This window comes from Bubalus bubalis, chromosome 10 (genome assembly GCF_019923935.1).
Source record: "Bubalus bubalis isolate 160015118507 breed Murrah chromosome 10, NDDB_SH_1, whole genome shotgun sequence".
Classification (NCBI taxonomy): Eukaryota; Metazoa; Chordata; class Mammalia; order Artiodactyla; family Bovidae; genus Bubalus; species Bubalus bubalis.
Window position 1 is genome coordinate 11,275,223 of NC_059166.1, and position 8,155 is coordinate 11,283,377.

Sequence of the window (8,155 nt, forward strand, 5' to 3'; positions counted from 1 at the left end):
AGATCTCTTCAAGAAAATTAGAGATACCAAGGGAACATTTCATGCAAAGATGGGCACAATAAAGGACAGAATGGTATGGACCTAACAGAAGCAGAAGATATTAAGAAGAGGTGGCAAGAATACACAGAAGAACTATACAAAAAAGATCTTCATGACCCAGATAATCACCATGGTGTGATAACTCACCTAGAGCCAGACATCCTGGAATGTGAAGTCAAGTGGGCCTTAGGAAGCATCACTATGAACAAAGCTAGTGGAAGCAATGGAATTCCAGTTGAGCTATTCCAAATTCTAAAAGATGATGCTGTGAAAGTGTTGCACTCAATATGCCAGCAAATTTGGAAAACTCAGCAGTGGCCACAGGCCTGGAAAAGGTCAGTTTTCATTTCAGTCCCAAAGAAAGGCATTGCTAAAGAATGCTCAAACTACCGCACAATTGCACTCATCTCACATGCTAGTAAAGTAATGCTCAAAATTCTCCAATCAGGCTTCAGCAATATGTGAACCATGAACTTCCTGATGTTCAAGCTGGTTTTAGAAAAGGCAGAGGAACCAGAGACCAAATTGCCAACATCCACTGGATCATCGAAAAAGCAAGAGAGTTCCAGAAAAACATCTATTTCTGCTTTCTTGACTATGCCAAAGCCTTTGACTGTGTGGATCACAATAAACTGTGGAAAATTCTGAAAGAGATGGGAATACTAGACCACCTGACCTGCCTCTTGAGAAATCTGTATGCAGGTCAGGAAGCAACAGTTAGAACTGGACATGGAACAACAGACTGGTTCCAAATCGGGAAAGGAGTGCATCAAGGCTGTATATTGTTACCCTGCTTTTTTAACTTATATGCAGAGTACTTCATGAGAAATGCTGGGCTGGAGGAAGCACAAGTTGGAATCAACATTGCCAGGAGAAATATCAACAACTTCAGATATGCAGATGACACCACTCTTACGGCAGAAAGAGAAGAACTAAAGAAAGTTCTTTGATGAAAGTGAAAGAGGAGAGTGAACAAGTTGGCTTAAAGCTCAACATTCAAAAAACTAAGATCATGGCATCCCAAATAGATGGGGAAACAGTGAAAATGGTGGCAGACTTTATTTTTGGGGGGCTCCAAAATCATTGAAGATGGTGACTCTAGCCATGAAATAAAAAGACACTTTTTTCTTGGAAGGAAAGTTATGACTAATCTAGACAGCATATTAAAAAGCATTACTTTGCCAACAAAGGTCCATCTAGTCAAGGCTATGGTTTTTTCTAGTAGTCATTTGGATGTGAGAGTTGGACTATAAAGAAAGCTGAGCACCGAAGAATTGATGCTTTTGAACTGTGGTATTGGAGAAGACTCTTGAGAGTCCCTTGGACTGCAAGGAGATCCAACCAGTCCATCTAAAGGAGATCAGTCCTGGGTGTTCATTGGAAGGACTGATGTTGAAGCTGAAACTCCAATACTTTGGCCACCTCATGCGAAGAGCTGACTCATTTGAAAAGCCCCTGATGCTGAGAAAGATTGAGGGCAGGAGGAAAACGGGACGACAGAGGATGAGATGGCTGGATGGCATCACCAACTCAATGGACATGAGTTTGGGTGAACTCTGGGAGTTGGTGATGGACAGAGAGCCCTGGCTTGCTGCAGTCCATGGGTTCACAAAAAGTCAGACACGACTGACTGACTGACCTGAACCTGTACCCATTGTATTGGGGAAAAGGGTCCTCCAAGATTATACACTGAGCATACATATACTCTCTTGAGAGTCTAAGTAATAAAGAGGGTCCTTTATTAGGTAGATGCATCTTTACGGCAGATGATCAAAGTGAATGTTTGAGGATTATGAATTAACCCTTAGCCCTGTTAAGGTTCACTTCTCTTGCCTTAAATTTCACCTCCACCCCATGTTACTTTAAAAATTCTTTTATTGTGGTGAGAACAGTTAACATGATATCCACCCTCTTAACAAATTCTTAAGTATACAATACAGTATTGTTAACTAGAGGGACAGCGTTGTACAGCGATCTCTAGAATGTTTCATCTCAACTGAAATTTTATGCCTGTTATCAGTAACCTCTCGTTTCCCTCTTCCCACAGCCCCTGGCAACCATCATTCTGTTCTTTGGTTCTGTGAACTGGAGTATTTTTGATACGTCTAAGTGGAATTACACAGTGTTTGTCTTTCTGTGACTGCCTTATTTCACTAAGAATAATGACTTCCAGGTCCACCCATAGTGTCATGTCTTGCAGAATCACCCCTTTTAAGGGGGAATAATATGTATATACCACGTTGTCTTTAATTAGTCATCTGTTGATGTTTAAATTGTTTCTACACCTTGGCTGTTGTGAATAATGCTGCAATGAACATGAAAGTACTAATATCTCTTTGAGATTCTTATTTCAATTCTTTTAAACTAATATGCAGATGTGGGAATGCTGAATCACATGGTAATTCTTTGTAAATTTTTTTTTTTTTTGAAAACTGAGTGATCTTTTCCATAAAGATGCACCTTATTGCATTCCTACCAATAGGTAATAAGGTTTCAATTTTCCACTTCCTCACTGACATTTGTTGTCTTTTTAAAAAAATAATAGCCAAACTGACAGTTATTAGGTGGTTTGCATTTTAATTGCAATTAGTGACATTAAGCATTTTTTTCCTGTGTCTGTGGACCATTTATATGTCTTCTTTGGAGAAATGTTTGTTCAAATCCTTAACCCATTTTTAAATTGGGTTATGAATTTTCTGGCTATTGAGTTATAGGAGTTCCTTATATATTTTCAGATTAACCCCTTTTAAGATATATGATAATGCAAATATTTTCTCCCATTTCACAGGTTGCTTTTTATATAGAGACATCCCATGTTCATGATTTGGAAGACTTAGTATTATTAAAATGTCCCTGCTACCCAAAGCTATTTACAGATCCAGTGAAATTTCTATCAAAATCCCAGTGGCATTTTTTTTTCAGATTTAGAGAAACAACCCTATATTTCATATAGAACTGTAAAAGACTAAGGGTAACCAAATAATCTTGAGAAGAAAGAACAAGGCTGGAGGCATTAGCTTCCTATTTCAAAATGTGTTGCAAAGTTGCAATAATCAAAATAGTATGGTAAAGGCATACAGTCAGACATAAGAGCCAGCTCATTGGAAAAGACCCTGATGCTAGAAAAGATTGAAGGCAAAAGGAGAAGCAGGAAGAAGAGATGAGATAGATAGCATCACCAACACAATGGACATGAATTTGAGCAAACTCTGAGAGATAGTGAAGGACAGAGGAGACTGGCGTGCTGCAGTTCATGGCATGGCAAAGTAGGACACAGGTTCATGACTGTAAAACAATAGGCCAGTGGAACAGAATAAAAAGCCCAGAAGTAAATCCATGAACAAATGGTCAACAAATCTGGATGCCAAGAATGCACCACGGGTAAAGGATGATATCTTTGACAAAGAACAGAAAGACTATTTTAACCAAAAGAATTAGACTCTTGTCTTACACTGTACATAAAAATGAAGCTCAACATGTATTAAAGTCATAGGCATAAGACCTGAAACTATAAAACTCCTAGAACGCAAACGGGGAAAAGCCTTTTGACATTGGTCTTGGCAGTAAGTGATTCATGGATTCATTCATGGATAGGACACCAAAAATTCAGGCAACAAACATCAAATAAAAAAGTGCCGCTGCTGCTAAGTTGCTTCAGTTGTGTCTGACTCTCTGTGACCCCATAGACGGCAGCCCACTAGGCTCCCCCGTCCCTGGGATTCTCTAGGCAAGCACACTGGAGTGGGTTGCCATTTCCTTCTCCAATGCATGAAAGTGAAACGTGAAAGTGAAGTCGCTCGGTCGTGTACGACTGTTAGCAACCCCATGGACTGCTGCCTACCAGGCTCCTCTGTCCATGGGATTCTCCAGGCAAGAGTACTGGAGTGGGGTGCCATCGCCTTCTCTGAATAAAAAAGTGGGACTACATCAAACGAATAAGATTCCACACAATGAGGGAACAGTCAATAGAGTGAAATGATCCAATATCCTCTTATCTTGGGGAACTTGCTCTAGGAGGGTAGAAGTAAGTGTCTGACTAGTTAGTCCCTGTTATTATGCGGCAATAACTTTACATTTTGTGCTTTCAGAATTGATTCTCAAAATAGCTTTATGAGCAAAGTTATTACAGTCTTTAAATGGATGAAGAAATGAAAAAGCAGAAAGTTGTGCTGTTTACTCAAGGCAACCCAATCTGAGACTCTGGAGTGCTTGCCAAGACTTCAACTGTTAGGTGTCTCTTAAGTCCCCTCTGCCCCACAAGCTATACACAAGCCTTCCTATGTTCTCTTTCTATTCAAGGATGCTGAAATGGTGGCCAAGAGTACTGGTTGGTAGTAAATGGAAACCTCTTCACCTCTCCTGTCACCTGCTGGCTCTGATCTTTGGAAATACTCATCTGTTTTGCATTTCTGGTGGCAATTGTGAGTAAACTAAGGGCTAGATCAGTAGCAGGAGGATAGAACTGTGGAATCTTCATGTGGGTCATTTGGATAGCTTGATGGGCCCAGCCTACTGCGCTTAGCTTTAAACCCACTGCTTTCTACTTTCCTGGACCCCCATCTCCATCCTCTTTGCCTCTGCACTCAAAAACGTTTTCATACTGTTCACTGTCCTCTCTCACCCAGTCCTCCACTCTGAGCCTCCTCTCTACTCCACCAATCTTTCTTCCCTTAAAAAATGCTACCTCCCACATGAAAATTAATAGGTAGGCTTCCCTTGAGAAAAATCCTCTCTTGCCTGAATAGCTATGCTTTTTCTGAACTATCAGCCTGTTTTTATCTTGTGGAAACTGAACTGTGTAACTTATCAAGTTTCCTTCATTGGGTTCTCTGTTAGAAAAGTGAGAAGCAAGTTCATTAATTTCCTGTAGCAAGTACCTGGCTCTCTATCATAGTTGTTATTTTATTAAGCTCATTTCAGGGTTACCTTAACATCCCTGTCTGTGTGTTGCCTTCTCCATTCTCACTCATTTTAAAACAGGCTCTCTTGCTATAATTTATGTATCTTTCTAGGCCACTAGAATCTTGTCTGGAGCAAAGTGAGGGGAGATAGTTTTATGGGAAACTACAAAAATACTGTATTTTCTGATCTCCTTTGCAAGGTGTGGTTTTGGAATCAGATCTGACCAAGAGGGATCTTTGGAAGTATCACTGTGTGACTTTGGGAAAGTGTCCTAAAAGGGAGGGCATATGCCCTTACTTTCTTTCTTACTGCTTGTTGAAATGTGAGTGTAATGACTGGAGCTCAAGCAGCCATATTGGTTCATGAGTCAATAGCCTAAGCTAAGGAGCAATAATATAGAAGAAACCTGGTTTTCTTATGATTATGAAGTGTCCTCATGAGTTTTGTATTGTCTGCTTCTATGCTGTCTACTGTATATTGTCAAGGCTGTATATTGTCACCCTGTTTATTTAACTTATATGCAGAGTACATCATGAGAAACACTGGACTGGAAGAAACACAAGCTGGAATCAAGATGCCGGGAGAAATATCAATAACCAAAGATATGCAGATGACACCACCCTTATGGCAGAAAGTGAAGAGGAACTCAAAAGCCTCTTGATGAAACTGAAAGTGGAGAGTGAAAAAGTTGGCTTAAAGCTCAACATTCAGAAAATGAAGATCATGGCATCCAGTCCCATCACTTCATGGGAAATAGATGGGGAAACAGTGGAAACAGTGTCAGACTTAATTTTTATGGGCTCCAAAATCACTGCAGATGGTGACTGCAGCCATGAAATTGAAAGACGCTTACTCCTTGGAAGGAAAGTTATGACCAACCTAGATAGCATATTCAAAAGCAGAGACATTACTTTGCCAACAAAGGTCCGTCTAGTCAAGGCTATGGTTTTTCCTGTGGTCATGTATGGATGTGAGAGTTGGACTGTGAAGAAGGCTGAGCGCCAAAGAATTGATGCTTTTGAACTGTGGTGTTGGAGAAGACTCTTGAGAGTCCCTTGGACTGCAAGGGAATCCAACCAGTCCATTCTGAAGGAGATCAGCCCTGGGATTTCTTTGGAAGGAATGATGCTAAAGCTGAAACTCCAGTACTTTGGCCACCTCATGTGAAGAGTTGACTCATTGGAAAAGAGTCTGATGCTGGGAGGGATTGGGGGCAGGAGGAGAAGGGGACGACAGAGGATGAGATGGCTGGATGGCATCACTGACTCGATGGACGTGAGTCTGAGTGAACTCCGGGAGTTGGTGATGGACAGGGAGGCCTGGTGTGCTGCGATTCATGGGGTCGCAAAGAGTCGGACACGACTGAGTGACTGATCTGATCTGATCTGATGCTGTCTACATGAGAAAATGAAATTTGATATATTTAATACATAGTTAACTGGGTTTTATTTCAGTTGCACCAAGACATAATTCGAATATGGCAGACTTCAATCTTGCAGAGTCAGACAGAGAATGTATCTGCCATGACATGACTCGAGCCCTAAATAGATTAAATTTCTGTGAGCAGTAAGAATATCTTTAAGGGATTTGATTCTTATATTTGTGCTGCTACCCATATTTTTATGAAACTGCATTCTTATATTTTTCTCTTGTATTTATCATTCTTGCAATTGTCTATATTAGCCTGGAGCTCTTATAATCTTTGCACAATGCCCAATACTGTGCATATGGTTCCACATACATCCCTACTTTCATGCCGCCTTCTTTACTTCTTCTCAATGTGTCTTCTGGAAAGACTCATAGCAGGTTGGACCTTTGCATCTTGTTTTTTCCCAAAGGTAAGTAATAGATCATCTGGTTGAGGTGATAATCCATAAAACTTTAACAAAGCCTGAAAATGATAAGTCCTGTGAGAGAAGCTGAGATAAGTAGATTTTGCGTCCCATGGTACTTTATCTGGTTCCTGGTAATCTCTTTGATCTCATCTTCCATTCTTTCTTCTCTCTTACCCTCCTCCAGACAGAGTAGCCTACTTTCCATCCACGAACATGTGTGCCTAAGGTGCTCCTTCCTCAGGGCCTTTGCACATGCTATTCCCTCTACCAGGAATGTTGTTCCCTCAAGTTATAGCCCTCTCTCAATCTAGACCTTCGATCTTGTGTCTCTGTTTTATTTTCCTCCATAGCCCATGTCAGTGTGTGACATTCTATTTATTTCACCGGTTTATTTGGTTATTGCCTCTCTGTACTGATTGCATATGACTACAACTGACTGCTTGTGACTCTACTAGGGATTTATTTATTTATTTTTTGTTTATTGCCAGACCTCCAGAATCTGTAATAAGGATTATAATATAATGGGGACTCAGTAAATATTGTTTGAATGAATGAATGAAAGATTCAAAAGAGAAAGTATATTTCTGATGGCAGTTTACTTGTAGGGCTGGTATTTAGGTTTGAATTTGACATGTATGGTAGAATTAAGTTGGTATGAAGATCCTTTCCAGAGCACTGATTTTACTGGCTAGCAACTGGAGACAACTTAGATACTTACATTAGAGGGTGGGGTGAGTAAAAGTAAAAATGCAGCAGATGGAGATAATGACCTAGATTTACAAGGCATTACACTCAAAAGAGGCAAACTGGAGAGATCAGAAAAATACTGTAACATAATATCATTTATTTAAGTTTCAAGGTCACAAAAACAATACTCCGTGTTTTAAAAGAAATGTATATATATCTAGATACCTTTGTTTTATACATATATGTGTATGTAAATAAATATGTACATACATAGACATCATAGAAGGATATGTATTGTGTGATTGGAGAGGAAAAAGACATGAGGATGAGAGATAAGTAATACAAACAAATATAAACAGAAGAAGGACCTCACAGAGACCTTCAGTGAAGTATGCCAGGCCCAGAGGGTTCACTTAACTTTCACACTGGTCACACAGCACTGAAAACAAATGGAGGGAAATTCTCTGGGGACCAGGAGGGTAGAAGAAAATGGGAAATGAGTATCCTCATACTGATAGAGCCATGGCCAGGAAATACCAAGGAAAGGAACAATTAGGACAGTAGTGGGTAATAAAGAGATGCAAAGATAGGTTGGGCCTAAAATTTTAAAGAGACCCAAATGCTAGGCAAAGGAGATTTTCTCACTTCATTAAACAAGGAGGAACCATTAAGAGTTTTTGGACAAGATGAAA